General features: G+C 36.5%; 1 protein-coding gene and 1 pseudogene across 13 annotated transcripts in view; one reads left to right on the forward strand and one right to left on the reverse strand.

The window, feature by feature from the left end:
- The window catches only part of ERC1 (ELKS/RAB6-interacting/CAST family member 1), a 523,992-nt gene that overhangs the window by 240,439 nt on the left and 260,140 nt on the right, over window positions 1–23,413 (reverse strand). The gene's annotated exons all lie outside the window — the stretch shown is intronic.
- Window positions 3,239–4,175, forward strand: LOC144616849 (Y-box-binding protein 1 pseudogene; annotated as a pseudogene).

Here is a 23,413-nt window from a genome sequence, read left to right on the forward strand (position 1 = left end):
ATGGTTAAACATGTTTCATTTGTTTAGGGACCATATGTGCTGCTGCTTCTTTGCCACTCAAATCTTTGCCCCTCCCCCTGCCTCCACTGGCTTTTCTTATTCTCGTTGATTTGGAGAAATTTTAAACATATATTCTCAGAAACCAACATTTCATCAATTAAATATTTAGGAAATTACTTCTCCCACTTTGTACACTATGTGTTCCTTTTCATTATGGTATCTCTGTATGATCAAAAATATCTTAATATAAACAAATTCGTTAAGCCTTTAAGATTTGTGACATTTACATCCTGTTTAAGAAATCCTTCTTCTACCCAGGGTCATACAATATTCCCCACTTTTGTACTGCCTTCAGTAGACTGAATTAGCGGTCCCAATTATTCATTACACTACACTATTAGTATTCATCCACATCCTTCCCATAGTATCATGATGGGCAGAGTATACTGCCTTTAATGACCCTTATTCTGGCTTGGCTATATAACTTGCTTAGGCCATTGGGATGGCAATTCAGACACAAGCTGAGGCTCTTAATACATGTAGTTAGGTTGTAGTTCTACCACTGCCAAAAAACCCAACATTCTGAGTAGCTGCTGCCTTTCAGTTGGGTCCTAGAAAGAGCCACGTGGGCACGGCCAACCCAGTCAAGGACTAAAGCAAAGCCAACTCTACTAACCTTCCAATCTTTGTGATGAAGAAATAAATGATTATTATAGGTGTGCTAGAGTTCTGAAGAGAAAGAGAAGCAATGGGATATACACTGAATACAGTATGTGTGTGTGTACAGACATACCTTGTTTATTGTGCTTCAAAGACCTGTAATTGTAAAAAATACTTACAAACTGAAGTTTTGTGGTGACCCTGTGTCAAGCAAGTCCTTCTGTTGCCATATTTTCAACAGCATTTTCTCAATTCACGTCTGTCACATTGTTATTCTCCCAGTATTTCAAACATTTTCATTGTTATTATTTTTTAAAAAATCTTTTTAATGTTTATTTTTGAGAGAGAGACAGAGCATGAATGGGGAGGAACAGAGACAGAGGAAGACACAGAATCCAAAGCAGGCTCTAGGCTCTGAGCTGTCAGCACAGAGCCCGACACGGGGCTCGAACCCACAAACCGTGAGATCATGACCTGAGCCAAAGTTGGATGCTTAACCGACTGAGCCACCAGGCACCCCACTGTTTCATTATTATTATACATTATAGTGATGTGTGATCTGTGATCTTTGATGTTATTACTATAATTCTTTTGGGAGCACCATAAACTGCACCCAAATAAGATAGCAGACGCCATTTGCCAAATATTGTGTGCTCTATCTGCTCCACCAACTGGCTATTCCCTTGTCACGCTCTCTCTCCTTAGGCCTCCCTATTCCCTGAGATACAACAATACTGAAATTATGCCAATTAATAACCCTACAATGGCATCAAGAGTTCAAGTGAAAGAAAGAGTCACAGATCTCTCACTTTAAATCAAAAGCTAGAAATGATTAAGCTTAGAGAGGAAGGCATGTCCAAAGCTGAGAGAGGCTGAAAGCCAGATCTCTTGCACCAGCAACCACATTGTGAATGCAAAGGAAAAGTTCTTGAAGGAAATTAAAAGTGCTAGTCTAGTGAACACACGAATGATAAGAAAGTGAAACAACCTTATTGCTCACACGGAGAAAGTTTTAGTGGTCTGGACAGAAGATAAAACCAGCCACAGTGTTCCCTTAAGACAAAGCCTAATCCAGAGCAAAGCCCCAACTTTCTTCAATTCTATGAAGGCTAAGAGATGTGAGGAAACTGCAGAATAAAAATCTAAAGCCAGCAGAGAACTACTCATAAGGTTTAAGAGAAGTTGTCTCCATAACATAAAAATGCAAGGTGAAGCAGCAGTAAGTGCTGATGTAGAAGCCACAGCAATTTATCCAGAAGATCTAGCACTGATAATTAATAAAGGGGCCTACACTAAACAACAGATTTTCAATGTACATGAAACAGCTTTATACTGGAAGAAGATACCATCTATGACTTTCATAGCTAGAGAGGATAAGTCAATGCTTATCTTCAAAGCTTCAAAATATAGGCTCTTTTATTATGGGCTAACACTTCTGATGACTTTAAGTCGAAGCCAGTGCTCATTTACCATTCCAAAAATCCTGAGGCCCTTAAGAATCATACTAACTGCGCTCTGTGTTCTATAAATGGAACAACAAAGCCTAGATAACAGCACATCTGTTTACAACATGGTCTACTGAATATTTTAAGTCTACTGTTGACACCTACTGCTCAGAAAAAAGAGATTCTTTTCAAAATATGACTGCTCGTTGGCAATTCACCTGGTCACTGAAGAGCTCTGATGGAGATGTACAATGAGATTATTGTTGTTTTCATGTCTCTAAACCAATATCCATCCTGCAGTCCATCAAGAAGTCGTTTCAGCTTTTAAGTCTTATTATTGAAGAAATACATTTCGGAAAGGCTACAGCTGCCACAGATAGGAACTCCTCTATGGATCTGGACCAAGAAAACTGAAAATCTTCTGAAAAAAATTCAACATTCTAGATGCCAGTAAGAACATTTGTGATTCATGGGAAGAGGTAAAAATATCAACCTGAACAGGAATTTGGAAGCAGTTGATTCCGATCCTCCTGGATGACTGTGAGGGGTTCAAGATTTCAGTGGAGGAAGGAATGGTAGATAGAATAAAAATAGCAGGAGAACTAGAATTAGAAGTGGAGCCTAAAGATGTGACTTAATTGTTGTAATCTTATGATACAATTTGAACAGATGAGAAGTTGCTTCTTTTAGATGAGCTAAGTAAGTGGTTTCTTGAGATGGAATCTACTCCTTCCTGAAGATGCTCTAAAGACAGGTGAAATGACAATAAAGGATTTAGAATATTATGTAAACTCAGTGGATAAAGTAGCAGACTTTGAGAAGACTGACTCCAACTCTGAAAAAAGTTCTACTGTGGGTAAAATGCTACCAAACAGCATCATAGGCTACAGAGAAATTGTCTGTGAAAAAAGAGCTGATGTGGCAAACTTCACAGTGTTCTTATCTGAAGAAATTGCAATAGGTAGTGGGCGAAAAGAGCAGACCTCAGAGAGCTCTGAGCAGCTCCGCCAACTCTAGCCTAGTCACCATCAACATCCCAGGAGGAGCTGCAGCTGCCAAAACCAGCCCCGTCACCATCACAGCAACCATGAGCAGCAAAGTGGAGACCTTCCAGTCACCCAACCACTGCCCCTGCCCCACCACTGCTGACGCCAAGCCTGATCCCACAGCTGGTGATGGTGGCCTCCCATCGGGGTGCCCACCAGCATGTACAAGAAGGTTTTGGTAACAGTAGGATGGTTCAATGTAAGAAATGGATATGGTTTCATTAATAGTAATGACACCAAGGAAGATGTATTTGTACACCTGACTGCCATAAAGAGGAATAACCCCAAGAAGTACCTTCATAGTGTGGGAGATGGAGAGACTGTAGAGTCTGATGTGGTTGAAAGACAAAGGGTGAGGAGGTAACAAATGCTACAGGCCTTGGTGGAGCTCGACTACAAGGCAGTAAATATGCATCAAATTTTAGCATTATAGACACTATCCACAGTGCAGGGGTCCTCCATCAATTACCAGCAGAATTACCAGAACAGTGAAGGTAGGGAAAGCATGAGAGATCAGAGAGTGCTCCCAAGGCCAGACCCTACCGCAGGCAAGAGTTCCCATTTTACTCATGTGGAGACCCTGTAGGCATCAACCACTGTCTTCCAATCTGCTTGTGCAGGGAAAAGTGCTCAAAGTGCTGACAACCAGAATTCAGGAGAATAGGTAGACCAGTGAGACAGAGTATGTATCAGGGTTATAGACAACAATTCCACAGGGGGCCTCCTCAGCAAAGACAGTCCAGAGAGGACAGCAATGAAGAAGTTAAGGAAATCAGGAAGATGAGACCCAAGGTAAGCAGTCACCTCAATATTGCTACCTCCACAACTTCAATCACCTACACATATGCCCAAAAAACCCCAAACGACAAGGTGGCAAGAGACAAAAGCAGATGATCCACCAGCTAAGAATTCACCTGCCTCCCTCTGGGTCCCTGCCCCACAGACTAGGGCAGGGCCAAGTAAATGCTGGTATAGCATCTCTACCATCATCTGGGTCAGTCATCCAACAAGAAGAAATGAATAGGATATTCCGGCAATAAGAAATGAACAAAAGACTGGAGTGTAAGATTTTAAGTGCTTGCTTTTTGCCCATTAATCAGATAACTTGAACTATCTGCATTATCTATGGAGCATCACAGGGTTTTTATTATTCTTGCTGAAAGACATCTCTTTTTAGTAATGGCAAATATGCTAAAAAAAAAAAAAAAAAAAAAAAAAAAGCCTGTTTTTTTCTCAATACACCCTTAAAGGTTTTTAAACTGCTTCATATCTGGTCAAGCTAATATTGTTAAAAGCCTCATTCCTGTTTGTAATAAAAGATTACAACTTGATTTTTTTCAAAAAAAAGTCAACAAAGAGCAAGTACCTGTTAATAAAGGTCTTAGAAAGTTGTCCTAAAAACACAAAAAAATAGAAAGAGGAATTGCCACAGCCACCCCCACCTTCAGCAACCACCATCCTGATCAGTCACAGACATCAATATCAAAGTAAGCAATCTCCACCAGCAAAAATATTACAACTTGCTGAAAGCTCAGATGCTAGTTAGCATTTTTTAGCAATAAAGTATTTTTTAATTAAGGCACAAACATTGTCTTCTTAGACATAATGCTATTGCACACTTAATAAACCACAATATAGCAAAAACATTATATATATATGTTTATATGTATATGTTATGTGTTATATGTTATATGTATATGTACACACACACACACACACACACACACACACACACTCTGAGAAACCAAAAAAATTTATTTGATTCACTTTATTGCCATATTCACTTTATTGTAGTGGTCTGGAACCAAACTGGCAATATCTCCAAGGTAGGGCTGTATATGCATGCATATACATACATACACATACACACACACATTTCATTCAATATATGTCCCATTAGTTTTGTTTCTCTGGGGGAACCTAACCAATAAATAAATATATATAAAAACTATATTAATGTTAATAAAATTAGATGTAATTACATTAATTACATTAATATAACATACTATAACTATTATACTAATATATAAAATGTTACACATATATTAAGATGTGCATTTTATAAGAAATTATATATAATGTGTAACATTCATATTATAAAACACACACACACATATATATATATATATAAAATAAGTAATTGGCTCATGAGATTATGGAATCTGACAAGTGCGAGATTTGCAAACTAAATGAGCAAGCTCAAGACCCAAGAGAGATAGCTGTGAAATTCTGGTCCAAAGACTGGCGCCAACTCAAGACTCAGGAAGAGCCAGTGTTCCAATTAGGGTCCGAAGGCAGGCAAAAGCCAATATCCCAGTTCAAACACAATCAGGCAGGATTTACTCTTACTTGGGGGAGGGGAATCAACTGACCAGAAGGCCTGAATAAAACAGGATGAGAGCCACTCACATTAGAGAGGGCAATCTAATTTACTCAAGTGTATCAATTTAAATGTTAATCTCATCCAAAATACCCTCACAAAAACATGTACAATAAAGTTGACTAAATATCTGGGCACCCTGTGTCTCAGGCAAGTTGACACATAAAACTAACCATCACAATTTGCTGTTGTTTTGTGGTTGTTATACACTATCTGACTGAAAAGTTATCTAAGAGTGTTAAGTATTGTGTTTAACATCTGGTCTTTAAACTCCTTGAAATTGCTTTTTTGTGTATGGTGTGAGGTAGGGGGCCAATTTCATATTCCCCCATAGGGACATCCAACATCCATTTTTAAACAATCCATTCTATCCTAACCTTTGACATGTCATCAAGTATTTTCATAAGTATGGGTATGTTTCTATGCTATTATGATCCACTAGTTTGTCCATTCTTACACCAAAACATTAATTTAACTATAGCTTTATAAGGCTTAATATCTAGTAGAACAAGTCCTTCTCTTCTCAGAAGCTTAACTATTTTTTAATTTCTGCAAAAAATATTTATTGAGTCTACCATAGGCCAGGCACTGTTCTACAACAGTTCATGAAAGAGACATAGATTTAGGACTATAACATATTTCAAAAAGTTTTATAATTTTCACCACAAAAATCTTTAACATTTTAATGATATTTATTCCAAGGCACTTTATATGATTTTCTTAATGTTTTAGTAAACAGCACCTTTTTTTAAAATGTAATTTTCTCTTTGATACAGGTTATAGAAATGCAACTGATATTGATACTGTCTCTAGTAATCTTCTTAAATGCTCTTATCTATAGGTTTTTAATTTACTATTTACAAAACCACATCATATGTACAATAAGAAAACAATTGTTTTCTTTCCTTCCAATCTGTATATTTGTTACTTTTGCTTGCCTTTCTGCATTGCCTATGTCTACCACAATGTTGAATAGATATGATGACAGTGTGTACTCTATTTTATTCCTCATCCTAAAAGAAATGCTTTAACAGTTTTATTTGTATAAATTATAGTATAAATTATCTGTATAAATTATAGTATAATTTTTAATAGATATGTTTAATAGATATTTTTTATCAGGTTAAGAAGTTTCCTTCTTAGACATTTTTCCAAAAAAGACATACAGAGTGTCAACAGACACATGAAAAGAGGCTCATCGTCACTTATCATCAAAGAAATACAAATCAAAACTACAATGAGATATCACCTCACACCACTGAGAATGGCTAAAATCAACAACACAAGAAACAACAGGTGGTGGCAAGGATGTGGAGAAAAGGGAACTCTCTTGCACTGTTGGTGGGAATGCAAACTGGTACAGCCATTCTGTTATGGAGGTTCCTTAAAAAAAATTACAAGTACCCAATGATCCAGCGATTGTACTACTAGGTATTCAAAGGGATACATGCACCCTAATGTCTACATTTACATGCATCATTACCCACAATAGTCAAGTTATGGAAACAGCCCAGTGTCCATCAATTAATGAATGGATAAAGATGTCGTGTGTGTGTGTGTGCATGCGTGCGTGCGTGTGTGTGTGTATACAATGGAATATTATTCATCCATAAAAATGAATGAAATCTTGAAATTTGCAATAATGCAGATGGAAATAGAGAATATTATGCTAAGCAAAATAAGTCAGTCACAGACAAATACCATGTGATTTTACTCCTATGTGGAATTTAAAGAACGAAACAAGCAAAAGGAAAAAAAAGAGGGGATGGGGTAAACCAAGAAACAGACTCTTAACCATAGGGAACAAACTGATGAGTATCAGAAGTGAAGTTGATGGGGGGTGGGGGGGGGGATGGGTTAAACAGGTGATGGGGATTAAGGACAGTACTTGTTGTGATGAGGACCAGGTAATGATGTATGGAAGTGTAGAACCATTATATTGTATACCTGAAACTAATATTACACTGCATGTTAACTAACTACAATTTAAATAAAAACTTAAAAACAATTCTATTGCTAGCTAGTTTTAAAAAATTAAGTAAAGTTCCTACATTTTTGAGATGATCATACGACTTTTTCCTACCAGCTTTTAATGTCATAGACTATAGTAATTAATTTTCTAATGATATCAATCTTGACTCCTGGAATAGGCCTAAAATGTCTTCATGCATATTTTTCTCTTTCACATACAGTAACTTTAAATGTTTATTTATTTATTTTGAGGGTGGGTACGGGCAGAGAGAGAAGCCTAAGCAGGCTCCACGCTCAGCATGGAGCTCAATCCTATGACCACAAGATCATGACCTGAGCCAAAGTGAAGAGCCGGATGCTTAACTGACTGAGCCACCCAGGAGTCCCCACATACACTAACTTTAAGTTGGCAATATTTTGTTTAGAAAATTTTCATTTATGTTCACAGTTGAGACAGGCCTAAATTTTTCCTTTCCTTGTATTAACTCTGTCAAGTTTTGACACGAAGTTCTGCTAATCTTATAAAGTATGTTGGTGATTAATTACTCCCACTTTTTTATTTTCTTGAATTCTTTCTGTAAAACTGAAATTATTTGTTCCTTGTATGTTTATTAAAAATCAGCAGTATAATGCTCCAGGCTTGAAATTGGTGGGAAAATTTTATTATGGACTCATTCTTTTCAGGTTTTCTTTTTCACATTTAGCTAGTCTTGCTAAGTTTCATTCTTTCTGGCATTTTCTCATTTAGTCTAAATTTAAAATGTATTGGCAAAATATCCTTGTATCTTTTTAATACTTGCAGGACTTGTAGTTAGGAGCTCTTTATCACTTCAAAAATTGTTCACCTTTTAGTATCACCAAAGGCCAGTCAATTTTCTTAATGTTTTCAAAGGACCAATTTGGGGCACTGTGCATTGTTTTTAAAAAGGGTGGAATGGGGCACCTGGGTGGCTCAGTCAGTTGAGTGCTGGACTCCTGATCTGGGCTCAGGTCATGGTCCCAGAGTCATGGGATCAAGCCCTGTGTCAAGCTATGCACTAAGCATGGAGCCTGCTTAATATTCTCTCTCTCTGCCTCTGCCCTCTCCCCGACTCAAGCACACTCTCTCTCTCTTAAAAAAAAAAAAAAATGGATGGGGAAGTTGGTTGTATATTAGGCTCTCTACCTTGGGCTGCCATGACCTTTTCTTTCTTCTGCCAAGATACAAAGCCTAATATTCAAGTACAACAGCTTATCAAGTACTTATATTTGAATTTCCTGACTAATCATCTCCTGAGAGTTTCTTACTTTCTTGCCAATTTATGATACATATTTTATCAACCATCTTCAATTTTTTTTTGTGTGGCAGTTATTTTCCCAGCATCTAGTCTGCTGTGTTTACAGACATGTTTTAACTTCCATACTTTCACTTATAGAATTTTGCTTGTTAGTGAAATGTAACTTTCTTAAAGGTTGTTTAACATTCTCGTCCATTATAGTGCCAGACCCACAGGGTATTCCTACTTCAGATTATATATACAACCAAATAAGTTTTAAAACATGTTTGTATTTAAGGCTAGAGTGGTACCACAGACCAGGATTTCAAAATAATTATCTCATTTGTGCTTGGGCTCCAGCCAGGGAAATAGTTTCAAGGTCAAATTGAAATACTCAGTTACTTTTCCACAATCCAGAGAACACATTCAACTACCTTCATTTGGGTATCTATTCCATCACACGCCTACCACACAGCAGCTATACAGTTTTAGGTATAGTCACTGAGAGACAAAAGCTGAGTAGAAGAAAAGAAGAGATATATACCACACTAAAGAGCGAAGAAATTCTCCACCATTTAAAAACGTGCTCCAGGTCACAGTATGTCTTCAAAAACATATGTTTTAAGAAACAAAGAAAGTCCAGGCCAGAGCTGGGATTCAAGTATGTAACTTAACTGCCTCCAGTAACATATTAAGAGAAAGCATAGGGCTTGACAGTGTACAGTGCCAGCAGGACCAGATGGTTTGCTTAAATCACAAGCTAATAAACTTTTACTCAGAATAAGAAGAAACAAATTATGGCTTTACCACAGACCCATTTTCCTTAAGAAAGCAAAGCAATTAGGTGCTTCAGGTGCTGGCAGAGACCGCATCTTCAAGTTTCCCACCTTCTTCTGTTCCCCAGCCGAGGGGAATATACTCTTGCAGTCTCCAAGATGCTTGTGGAAAATCTTGCTATAGTTTCTTAGGAGGGTAAGAAGCATAAGTCTCCAAAGGAATGAAGTGATTAGAAGAAAGGAGTGCACGAAAGAAGTACCTAGAGGTTAAACATTCATCACAGAAATCATTTCACTTGAGAAGTCCACTCTTTTGATTTCAAAGAAATTCTAGATTACGACCCACTCCATTATACAATTAACAAAAAAAATTTTTCAAAAGAAAAAACTGTTACCAAGCTCCTGAGTTGAGAAGCACTTTTGAAATATTAGTGAGAGCTTACTTACATGTATACATATAAACTTCCTACCATCCTCTCCCAACACACACCTTAAGGTATCACACAATCACTTCTGTTGAGAATTTAAATTTACAGAACTTCTGAAACAGATATATGCTAGCATTTATACTAGAAATCTTCTTTCTCCTGTTATGTTCTTTTTGTCAATGTATGGTAATTCTTTGACAAGATACACACCAATAGTACAGTATTTTATGAATAGGGAATAGCTGGAGCTATTGTAATAACAACAATAACAACTTACATTATTTGAATACTTTGAAGTGTTCTAATAAATGCTTTACAGACACTGTTTCATTAAATCCTCATAATGATCCTATGAGTCTGGATATTAGGTATTATTATTATCTCACTTTTACAGAAGACAATACAGGTTTGGAGAGTTAAAGTGCCTTATTCAAGGTCATACAACTAGAAGAGACAGAACCAGGATTCTAAGCTAGGCAGTTAGACTTCATTGCATTCAGAGTTAATGTTGCTTTGCTACAATACCAGTCTTCTAAAACAGTTTTCCATAATTATATCTAATAAATCATTCTGGGAAGTGTTCCCAGGCCCAGTTCTGCATCTTTCCATTCTCCCTTCTGCCTCTTTTCTCCCATCCCCTGAACATTTAATTCCTACCCTGTGCAGGTACTATGTGTTAGGCATTGAAGGTGCAACAGAAAACAGAACAGATGTATTTCTGTCTAGCTGTTGAGCTCTGAGTCCACAGTCATTAATTAATAAAATTCATAAATATTTAATTATAAATTGTGTATAGTGTTATGTAGAAGATATATAACACCATGAGAATAAGTAACATGAGGCCTTGATCTATATTTTGGGGGCCTAGAGAGTTTCCCCAAAAAAGTAAAGAGGAGATGGGGACAAAAAGGGCATTCCAGCTTGTAGAGTAGCCTTAAAGTGGGAAAGCACATAGAGAAAAGATACAAGGTCTGATAAAGAGAAGGGTGCAAATGTGGCAGGAGAGGGAGGAAGGGGCTAGATGTAGAAGAATCTTGTAGGGCATTATTAGGAATTTTGGCTTTTATCCCAAAATGCAACAAGAAGGTACCAATGGGATCTGATTAAATAAAGGAGCAAGAGGATTCAGAATGTGAAAATGAGAATTACTAAAATAATGGAATAAGGAATATAAACTAAATAGAGAGGGAAGAAAAGACAGGGTATACAGACGGAAGGAAAGACGAGGCTACTGGATTACAATAAAAAAAAGGGGGGGAAAGAAGTTCAAATGAACAAGAAAGCTGAAATAACAGGCAATTGTGTTTATAGAGGAAGGTACTGTAATCAGTGAATGTGGAGGTGGGCTAGATTACAACAAGGTTTAGAATGCCAAATATGGGATGAAGAAAGTCAAGGGAGACAGGCTACTGGTCAAGAACCTGAAAGGACAAAGTAACAAATTATCTATGCAGATTCTGAAGTCAGTGAGATAACAAGTCTTCAATGAAAGCCTTCAATGCTCTACCTGCACAGCATGAGACTAAAAGTAGGGGTTCTAACCTTAAGAATGTGATGGAATAATGCTCTGAAGGTAGAACAGGAAACAAGAAGGATGAGAGTCCTACCTTTAACCCTGAGGTTCAGAATAAACACGTATTTAACACCAGAAAGAGTTGCTGGAAGTTGCCAGGGGAGAGGCCAAATTATACTCCAGACAAATAAGGTGAAGGCTGGCTCAGGAAGAAAAAGAGAAAGTCAAATACAGTACGATTTCACTCATACGTGGAATTTAAGAAACAAACAAACAAATGAACAAATGAGACAAAGAAACAAACTTTTTAAAGAAATGTAGACATTTCTTTTTCTTTTAATTTTTTTTAATGTTTATTTATTTTTGAGAGAGAGACAGCATGCAAACAGGGGAGGGGCAGAGAGAGAGGGAGACACAGAATCTGAAGCAGGCTCCAGGCTCTGAGCTGTCAGCACAGAGCCTGAGGCAGGGCTCGAACTCACAAACTGTGAGATGATGACCTGAGCAGAAGTCAGACGCTTCACCAACTAAGCCACCCAGGCGTCCCAGAAAGAAACTCTTAAATACAGAGAACCAACTGGTGCTTGCCAGAGGAGGGCGGGGGGGGGGGGGGGGGGGTGGAATAAAGGGGGTGAAGAGTTCCCTTACCATGATGAGCACTAAGTAATAGAAGAATTGTTGAATCATTATACTGTATACCTAAAACTAATATAACATCATGTTAATTATATGAGGAGGAGGAGGAAGTTAAGAATGTATGTGCCAGGGCCTGGCACAGAGTAGATAATAACTATCTGGTGAATCAGTGAATGAATGAAGACAAATGAATTCGTGACTTTTAGTACCTTAGTAGGAAGATGTAGAAGGAATAACAACAGTTGAAGAATATGTTAAGGCAAGAAAGTACTGAACAGATAGGGAAAATGGTGCAGTATAGACGACTGAAAGCTTATTCTTTGGGCAATGTCTAATGAACTATAGGATGAAAGGCACAGTAAAATTAACTCTACTAGGTTTTTTCAAGAGGGTGGACACTGGTTCCATTGGACCAGAATTTCAAAATAAAGCAGATGATACCAAAGTTAAGAATTATGAATTATTTTCTTTTAGTCCTCATTTAAATGCATAGGACTAGGGTACCTGGGTAGCTCAGTCGGATAAACATCCAACTTCAACTCAGCTCATGATATCGCAGTTCATGAGGTTGAGCCCCACATCAGGCTCTCTGCTGTCAGCACAGAGCCCACTTTGGATCCTCTGTCCCCTCTACTCTCTGCCCCTCCCCCGCACATACATGTGTGTGCTCTCTCTCAAAATAAACATTAAAAAAATAAATGCATAGGACTTATATGATAGCACGTGATTATAATTTTCTGTTTATTGAAAATAAGATATTATAAGTGATACCTGAAGTAACCTAATGGTAACAGATACCACTGAATTTAGCAATATATTCAAGTTAGGAATTGTAAGGTATTACTGCCATCTTTTACTCCTGACTTTATGAAGAACCCAAATATGAGTAGGAGTCACATATATAGCACTGAAAAAGAAACCATATTTCTACAATTCATCTTAGGAGTCATTAGATTTCTTGACTTTTCAAATAATGGTGCATTTCTCTAATAAGTCAACACTGTCAAAGGTTTTTGAGGGCGAATAAAATCAGCAAATGACACTTTAAATAATTAATGTGCTCCATGGGTGAGGAATTTACAAAATGTTTTTACCATCCCTCAAAATATGGCTCACATTCCCATAGGACACTTAACAATGCTGGGTATTTCTATAAAAGCCTTATGGTTTATAAGAATCCACAGAGTTAAGACTGACTTTTAGAGGAGGTAAGTGCACATTGATTGACTATATTTCTTCATTGCCAACTGCCTTTAAGTTTCCAGTAATACTGTGCTATGGTAATAAATCTTCAGCTGAAGATAGTATTTTTTTTTTATTGAGGTATAATTGACATACAGTATCCTTTTAGTTTCAGCTGTACATCATGGTGACTCAATTATTTTTACACATTATGAAATGATCTGCACAATATGTCTAGTTACCATCTGTCACCATACAATATAAAGTTATCACAGTATTATTGATTATATTCCATATGCTGTATATTACATCTCCATGACTAATTTATTTTATAACTGGAAGTTTGTACCTCTTAATTCCCTTCACCTATTTCACCCACTCCCCTGAAGTCTTCCCTACTCTAATAACCAATAGTTTGTTCTCTGTATCTATGAGTCTGTTTCTGTTTTGTTTTGATCACTTGTTTTGTTTTTTATATATAAGTGAATCCATATAGTATTTGCCTTTCTGTGATTATTTCACATAGCATAATACATTCTATGTCCACCCATGTTTTGCATATGGCAAGATCTCGTTTTTAAAAATTTAAAAAGAGACACAACAATGTGAAAGAAATGCTTTTTTTCCCCTAAGCCATCTCAATTTCTCTTTTTTCTTTATCAACTCAGAAAGCTTAGGAAGATAAATCCTATAATAAGCCCTCATCATTCCTAAGGGGAGCTTTAAAAATCAGACATCAATAAAATGTGGGTGCACATTTTCAAAGCAAAGCAAATGTCCCCCTGCTGCTATGAATCTCATAATTTGTGTCACTGAGGTTGGAAAGCGGCTTTAAGAAGGGCTAATGTTTATCTTAGTGCCAATTCCAGTTAGGTGATTTTTTGGTAACAAAGCATCAAGACGAAAAACTAAAAATCTGAATTAAACTCCAAACTATTTTTTAAAGAAAACTGTTACTTGATTACTATCTCCTATAATTCGCTTATTTCAGCAACAAAGAGTTCATACCAGAATCAAGTAAAACAAAAATAATTGCCTGGGTTGACACAGACTCCATGACTCTACTCCTAGAAGAAAAAAGGACAGAAATAATCTAAATAACATCACATTTTCTTTCTCCAGCAGCAGTAACAAAGATGTGGCAGCCATCATTTTACACTCTTCTGCATCTGGGTCTGAGACCTCCTTATATCTCATTAGAATTTGACAAATGAGTATATCAGGGAAATACAAATAGAGATGGGATGACAAGACTTTCCCTCGAACTTCGGGCTCTAGTAAATTCTCTTCTGAAAAAAGTTTGGGTTTTTTTCTGAATTATTAGGAAGTCAAGACAACAGGATAAAGTACATGGTAGGAGGGCTGTACAAGCTGTCCAGTTTTTAAAAACAAATTTCCTTTGTAGTTGAAATCATTTGGTCATTTCACACAGAAAAAAACATTAACTTCATTTCATCACAAAAAACAGCAATCCCCTCAATAGCATAAAGTCATCAACAGAGAACAGAGCATTTAGGGCTTGAGCCCTTTTTCTAAGATCAAATGAGTAATTTGAATAAAACAACTTCATACTCTTTCCTTAAGTTCTCAACAATGAAAGTTTACTGGCATTTTAACTGAAAATTTTAATCCTTCTCATTTGCATTGCTAGAAAAACAAAGTCAAACAGCTATCTAGACATAAATGGAGTGTAATTTCATCAATTACAGATATATTTAATGGAGAAAACATTATTTCAATATAACCCCTGGAAAATGGTTACCAAAAAAAATGGCAAATTAAATGACAGCTATTTGACCTTATCAAAAATTTACTACTAAAGAAGAAAAGTAAAAGGGTGGGATTTAAGGTCTGGAAACCCAAGGATACCAAGAGAGATCTCGTAAGTATCACATAAGTGTGTATGTACACACACACAAACACACACATGGTTATTTTGGTCATAATAATGCTCAACATTTGTATACTGTTTTTATAGGCTACCAAAGCAAAATTATTGTGGGGATAAGAATTTACTTCACTCTACTACAGAGGCTTAAAAAGATTATGAGCCTTACCCTAAATCACAGCCAGTAAATAGAAGAACTAGAACCCATATCACTTGACTTCTGGTTCAGTGCACTTTATACTAGCCTTTATTACCTCTTATTGATTCATTTAAAAAGGTAGAGATAAGAGGAAAGGACAAGTGAATGCCAAAATAGAGCCCAGGACATGCCACACACAAAAACTATCTGTTGTGTAGGATAAATCCTGCTGTGCATATTTCTCTAGGAAAATATGTTTTATTGAAAACATCCAGGAAGGTGCAGCCAAGGAGAACATAAACTGCATATAAAAATCAGTGGGACGCCATCTGGCTTTCATGACTTCACCTTCAGCGATATCTTGGATGACTGCCTCTATCGTCAATAACTTGGTTTATCAAACTTCTCAGTAGGAGATAACAGAATAAGGGCCAAACACCCCAAGAACTCATTACAAGCAAACTAAATATCATCTGTTACAGATCTGCCACATAGATTCCAAAAGGGCTCCCCAGTGCAGTAGTGGTTATGCAGTTTAGTCAGAAAGTACAAAAATATGTCTATTTTGAAAACCAGTATCTATAGACTCTGGCACTCATCTCTGTGGTTCAATTTTGGGGTGTGCCAAAGTTTTATTTCTTTTCCACTTCAGTTAATTTTTCATTTGATTATAACTTCTGAAAACACAGATGTGGTCCTTCTGTTGAAGGAAAAGGAAAAACTCAAGCCAAAATTTAGAAACATAGGTATTTCTTGAAGTTCTGGGATAATATAATCATGTACTATTTTATCAAATAATTTTCAAGAGTAAAAACCTGTAATAAAAAAGGCAAACACAAAAGCGTTACTTTAAAAACTACTGTTACAAACCACTCATGTGTAAAAAGATTTTTTTGGTCATGTGGTTATTTCCTGGGAGCTTCAGTCTCCCTTCAGAATTTCTTGTTGTCTACTGACCCCATCTGGCAAAATTATAGAGGAAGTTATAGTGACTAAAGCTACTGCCAAGCCAACCCTTTTATTTTATCTAAGGAGACATTTTAAGAGAAAAAAAGAAAACAGAAGATCAGGTAAAATACTCTAAGGATTCTTAGCTTGATCCCTCTATAATACATAGATGATAGGGAAAAACATGTAATATTAAAAAGGTCATGCCACTGAGTTTTAATAATTTTAAATTATTACAGGCTAAGCTCTACTCCCACTTAATACCATATATAGAATCTCCATATTTTTACTGCTCTGTTATTTATCTGTCTTCTTTTTCAAGTGTACTACATATGACTCCAACAAATGAAGATCTTTCAGGGCTATCAGTATTCTAAATGACAGAATTCATGTGCTGCCTTTTCACTGTTATTCTTCAAGATGCTTTTTAGTATTCTGATCTTTTATTTTAAAAGTTTTATTAAAACTCTGAGATCTTCTCTTTGTTCAATACAATGATAAGGTAATTACTTCAAAATCATCTCCAACAAAACTGGATGAAAAACATTTTAAACAATACAAGGTAGTTTAAAACTTCAAGTACAGAGTTACTAAAAGGGGAGAAATGTCTGTTTAACCTATGCAAATTGGTCTTGAGACTACAGGTTTTCATTGTCTGCGATTCTTACTATCAATATTCAGAATACGATCCTACCAAAGGGGATAAAAAGGAGAAACTGAAGGAGAGTTTTAAAAACACATCGAGAGCTCCATTTTATTCACCATCTGACTTATTCCACATTTGTGAAAGTGGCTACAACATTAACACGAAGTTTCAATTCTTCTTTTGAACATTCCTCCTCTGAGACATTTGAGTTTTTAGACCTAGTGTTATTTGAACATATTTGGGTAATTTCCATTAATAAGTGGATTGAAATGCAGAATAACACCGGGTTGCCATTGCTACAGACTATATCATTCCCCTAACTTAAAGCCCATTTCATACATCTTTCTAAGATCAAAAGAAGGAGAAGTCTAAACATGGAGATTTCTGCTATGGCAGGGTATAGCCATTTAACTTCTTCTTTCAACAAGCCAGAGATGGCAGAATTCTCTTTGAAGTGGCAGCCCTGTTGGCCTTTGAAGTCCCTTGTCAATTGCAGAATGGCTCTGGTGGGGTTTGTTTTGTAGCCAGCTGTCACCATGAAGGCAGACATGACGTATTTCCAGCAGTCTCACTTCAGGGTCTGTCAAGTGACTGATTTCATAACCAGTCACCATAACAAAGGAGATTCAAACTCATTGACATTAGAGCAATAGTCTACAATGAAACTTACTAAGTTCCCCTTGACAGAGCTTGATTTAAATACTGAAATGATTACACAAAGCTAATGAGAAAATGATTGTCAATTTAACTGTCACCATCTAAGATTCTTAGAATATTAATGTACTTTCCATAAGTTTATCAATGCAGTGGTTCATTAATAATATCTTGTTTTAAATGAAGCATCTTTGAACAATAGTACCTTCAATCTGCACGGACTAAAAACGATGACTTCTGCAGAAATCAGTAACCTGTTTTAAAAGCAGTTTATACTGCTAATTTACAACTGGATTTACTTCTAAGACTGAATGATTCTATGTAGTTCTGAGAAACATGTTTGTATTTATAATACTTTTAGACTGTTCAGCGACTTACCTCAAAAATCCCCAGCACTACCAACATAGAGAACAGTTTAAGACATAAAAGGATAAACAGTGGGAAAAAAATGGTAGGTTAAGAAACTTCTATCAACCATAAATGCAGCCCATTAGAGTACTATATATAAGGAAACAATCTTAAATTACGAAACTATCTTTAAGGCAGGAGAGATGAGACAAATCTTGAAAAACCTAATGCCAAATTCACCAATGATAATCAGAAGTATTAGTTCCACTGGAAGGAAATAAAGCAAGATCAAAAACATTTTCATCCTAATTTAATCACAGTTTATATCTGTTCTGTAGAATGTTTTGATTTTTCTTCTTTGAGAGAGAGAGAGAGAGAGAGAGAGAGAGAGCGCGAGAGAGAGCACGTGCAAGCAGGGTAAGGGGCAGAGGGAGAGAAAGAGAGAATCTTAAACAGGCTTCATGCCCAGGGTGTAACCCGACACGAGGCTTGATCTCACAGCTGTGAGATTATGACCTGAGCTAAAACCAAGAATCAGACACTCAACTGACTGAGCCACCCAGGTGCCCCAGACTGTTTTGAATTTTTACATGTTTTTATGACATGTAAAAACTGCTATTTCAGAGTTGAAGACTACATAATACAGAATACACTTTTAGGTAGCTCCTACTATCTGAAAGATCAGCCACAATAGGACAGAGTACTACACATTCATCCCATGAGACATAATAAGTTCTCTTATTTCCCACTGAAGGACAGGTCATGGATAATGAGGATTTCTGTATTTTATTTTTTCCATTCTGGCTACCATGCTTTAAAATCACGCTTTAAAAATAACCTTTCAAATAATGTTCTTTAAATCTACAATTGTGAAATCTTTTGAGTTCTTCTGGTCAGTTGACAAAGTGCTTCATCAAATCCTGTAGATAAGAGTTGAAAGAAAGAATAAAAACAATTCAAAATATTTTTGTAATAATTCAACATATTTTTGTAATAATTCAAAATATTTTTTGTTAGCTAACGTAAAACTCATAAAACTGCAATTAAACTTTACATTGTTTAGTAAATAAAGCGACACTTCTATTACCAGAAGTGTAAACATTCAGGATGTCAGAATAAAATTTCACTCATTCACTCATTAATTAATTCATTCACTCAACAAGTCTTCCCTGAATGCCACTATGTATCAGACATAATGGTAGGTATTCAGGATACAATAGTAAACAAGACACAATCCCTGCCCTCAAGGAGCTTTCATTCTAATAGAGAAGATGGAAATAGTCTCTTAAAGTGACAGACAGTAAATAAGTAATAAGAACACAGTGTTGCCAAACAAACAGTACAGGGTACTGCTGAAAAACACGGGAGAGACATGTAACTCAGACTCAGGAGATAAGAGAAGGTTTTATGGAAGGAGAAGTAGGATTTATCCAGGTAAGGGAATGAAATAAAGATGAAGACACTGCTTCATTCACAGGTGACATGTACTTCAATAAATGCAAACTATTCTTCATTCTTCTGCAAAAGGACTCAATGAGCACTGATGTTCTTTTTCTCTCCAGGAAACATTAATATATCTAAGAATTTCGTTAAGTGATTAAATACTAGTATTTATCATGATGACCAGCAGTTAATAGGTAAGCAGTAAATGTCAATATATCAAGCCTTGTAATTATATTAAGAGTAAAATGCTATGTACTTTCACTGTGTCACATTTTCTAGTAATAATAGAGAGTAAAGAGGTACCTCCTCAATTTACGTGTATTTGAGAGTGACCGGTTTATAGTTTTTAGCTCATAGCACACTTCTAAGCTAAAGCCATGTATCCAACTCCCTACTGGACAACTTTATGGGAAACAGGGCACAGGTATCTCAAATTTAACATACACATAGTTGAATCCCTACACTAAACTCCTCCAGCTTTCCCCATAGTTCAATAAACACCACCACCATCAACTTAGCTTTCATGGCAGACAACACGGGCATCAGCCCTGCCACTTCCTTCTCCTTCATCGTCCACATACAAAACATCAGCAAATCTTACTGCATCTGCCTCCAAATAAATCTCTCCATTTTCACTGCCAACACCCTACTATGTTCCTGGATTATGCAGTATCTTCCTAACAGGTATTCCCCCTTCTACCCTTATTTATTTTTTCCCTATCCATTTTTCATATAGTTACCAGAATAATCTTTTCAAACTATAAAATGGATTTTCATCATTCTTCTGCTTAAAATGATTTAAAGGTTAACCATTATGATTAAGATAAAACCTGAAATCACTGATGTGACCATCCTACATAATCTGGTTTCTGCCTACCTCTGCAGTTTCATGTCATAGGATCTGTTCTCTTACTCCTTCATTTGCTCACTCACTCATCTACCTACCCACTCAGCCACCAACTCACTTCTACTCAATTATTCTCCACTAACTGGTGGTTCTCTTTTTGCTCTATAGCATGACTATACCATGCTCTTACCATTATTAAGGTGTCCACACAAGTGGTTTCCACTGAAGTAAATTTCTTGACGTTTTGAATCTAATTCCTATTGACTTTTCATGTGTCAATTTAAATACCAGTGTCTTAGAGATGCCTTCCCTGACCATTTATTCTAAATAAGTTCCCCTTGTTATACTTTTTATAATACTATACTTTTATTTGGCTATATCACAATCTCAAAGAGTAAGTTTATGCCTGTGATCATGTGATTAATCTCCATAACATATAAACACCAGGGGGAAAGGGACCATATTTTTTTGGTTCACTAATGTATTTTCAGTTTCTAACACACAGTAAACTCTCAATTAGCATTAATAGAATGTATAACAGCGTAATGGACTAAATGGTATCTTGGAGGCCATTAAACTATTCATGCTGGGCTGGCATATTCTCTCTATGGACAAACACCTCTTTCTCACTTCTATAACCTTTCTACTCCTTTTTCCTATACTAATTCCATCACACATGCTATAAATTGAAGTGTCTAGTATTATACGAACACGGGGTAATACACACACATGCACACACACACACAATTAGGGTATCACTTTGAAAGTGACCTAGTCCTTTACTAATCTAAAGGATTATTTCACCATTATTTCTTAAAGGAATAATTACTTTTGACAAACAGGTTTTTAGACTACAGATGTTTTCCCAAAAATGAAAATTAAAAAAGGATCAACTACATCAGTGCTTGTCCTTCTACATTATCAGTACTACAAAACTCTGTCAGGCTCAGGAGGAAAAATTAAATGGTAGTTTCTAAGTACACATGTTTATATGGAAGTATCTATCCATCCAACACACTATGGAGTTCAGCCATCCAATACAGTAGCCACTAGCTAGATGTGGCCATTTAAATTTAATTGAAATTAAATAAATGTAAAAATTTGGTTCTTGGGGCTCCCGGGTGGCTCTGTTGTTTGAGTGTTCAACTTTGGCTCAGGTCATGATCTCATGGTTTGTGAGTTCAAGCCCTGTATCAGGCTCACTGCTATCAGTGCAGAGCCAGCTTAGGATCCTCTGTCCCCCTCTCTCTCTGCCCCTCCCCTGCTCATGCTCCCTCTCTGTCAAAAATAAACGTTAAAACAAATTGGTTCTTCAGGGACTCTAGCCACATTTTAAGCATTCAACAGAAACGTGTGGCTAGGAGTTGCCATACTGAACAGGAGAGATATAAAACATTTCCACTTGCTCAAAGTTCTACTGGATAGTGCTGGTATAAAGACTACCAGAGACTTTGGTAACAAATAAGCACTTATGAATAAAAATGTATATTCCTAGAATTCACTTTATATCAAAAGAAAAAAAAAGTAACTTCTGTTTGGAATTCAAATCTTTTTAATAGGGAATGGTATTTAGATACCACATCTGAGCACCAGAGAGGGTACACTGCAACTGAAATAATCAACTTTTTTAGGTACTTTCAGTACACAGGAAATGTGTGTGCATATGCATCTAAGTGTTTAAGAGAAAAAAGACATGAATATTAAACAGATATTTCCAATTCAAGATTATGAGGATCAAACACAATTTTCTTTAATCTTAAATTTTCTGTATCTTCTTACTTCTAGAAATAAGCTCCAAGCATAATGTTCTCAAATCCACATTTTGTTTTAAATCGTGCTAATGAGAGTGTTATTTTTCTTTCCTTCCCTACGTTCCTTCCTAAAGGAAAGCATAGAGTAATAAATGACTTTGTAAAACTGAAAGATAGCATTAGGATTCAATTCCACAGTACATATTTGTAGCCGTTAACTAAAATCACTAAAATTATTTTTACGAGGAGAGCCTAAAAGAAAATTGGAAAATAAAGACTAAGATCCTGAATTAACCTAAGACAGACTCTCAGAGGATGAATAACCCAGTGACAAGAACGATACCTTGTTGACTGACTTACTAGTTGGCTATGGCATTCCCAGGTGATACAGATATTACACATTTTAGGCTGAGCAATGGATTAAAACTTGTGACTTAACGTCACAAGGATTAAAACTTGATATATGGAAATGGGAACTTTTAATAAAAAGCATGTTATCACCAGTACTGAATCGACCAGGTGGGTCTGTAGATACTAAGTTTCTCTGGGGCCTTAAGCCTTCCTTTAGAGCTATCAAGAGTCATGGTAGTAACAACAGAAGCTTCAGTCGTAGCTAATGTTCACTGGGTGCTTACTATATGCCGACTTTAAGTGCTTTATACATACCACCTCTCTTTAGTGTGGCAGATATATTTAGTATCTTTGACAGCTCAGGGAACCAACACAAATAACTTGCCTGGGGGCACTTGGGTGGCACAGTCGGTCGAGCCTCCAACTTTGGCTCAGGTTATGATCTCACAGTTGGTGAGTTCAAGCCCCATATCGGGCTCTCTGCTGTCAGCACAGAGCCTGCTTTAGATCCTCTGCTCCCCTCTCTCTCTGCCCCTTCTCTACTCTCTCAAAAGTAAATAAACATTAAAAACAAACAAACAAAAAAAGTAACTTGCCTACAATTACCATTTTTAAGTGATGGAAGCATAATTCCAACCAAGAATTCTAACCCAGAACCCACTTTCTTGTATGTAGTACAACTTCTCTAAAGTTCTGGAGTAGCTTTTAACTACAGAACCAGAGTGTACAATCTATGTACCTAACCTATCACTTCTGCCTTTCTCAGACTTGCTTCTCCTAACACTCACCATGACTAATTTCAACTTCATAGAATAAGAGTGTTTTGTCACATGAGTTGAAAAAGCCTGAGGGAAAAACTGGTTTGAGGCAAGGAATCAAGAATTCTGGATTTGGATGGTTTCAGGTTGAGAAGTCAATGAATTATATGAAAAAAGGTATGAAGCAGACATGTATACAACTGTCTACTTCATTAGTTTGGACCTCAAAAGAGAAAAGTGGGCTGATCATAAATCTGATATGGTAACAATTTTATTACTTATACTAATGTAGCTATCATTTCTTTAGCATAATTTCTTGGTTTTTATCCTCAAACAAGTTTTTCCCT

This window comes from Panthera onca, chromosome B4 (assembly GCF_046562875.1).
Source record: "Panthera onca isolate mPanOnc1 chromosome B4, mPanOnc1 haplotype 2, whole genome shotgun sequence".
Taxonomy (NCBI): domain Eukaryota; kingdom Metazoa; phylum Chordata; class Mammalia; order Carnivora; family Felidae; genus Panthera; species Panthera onca.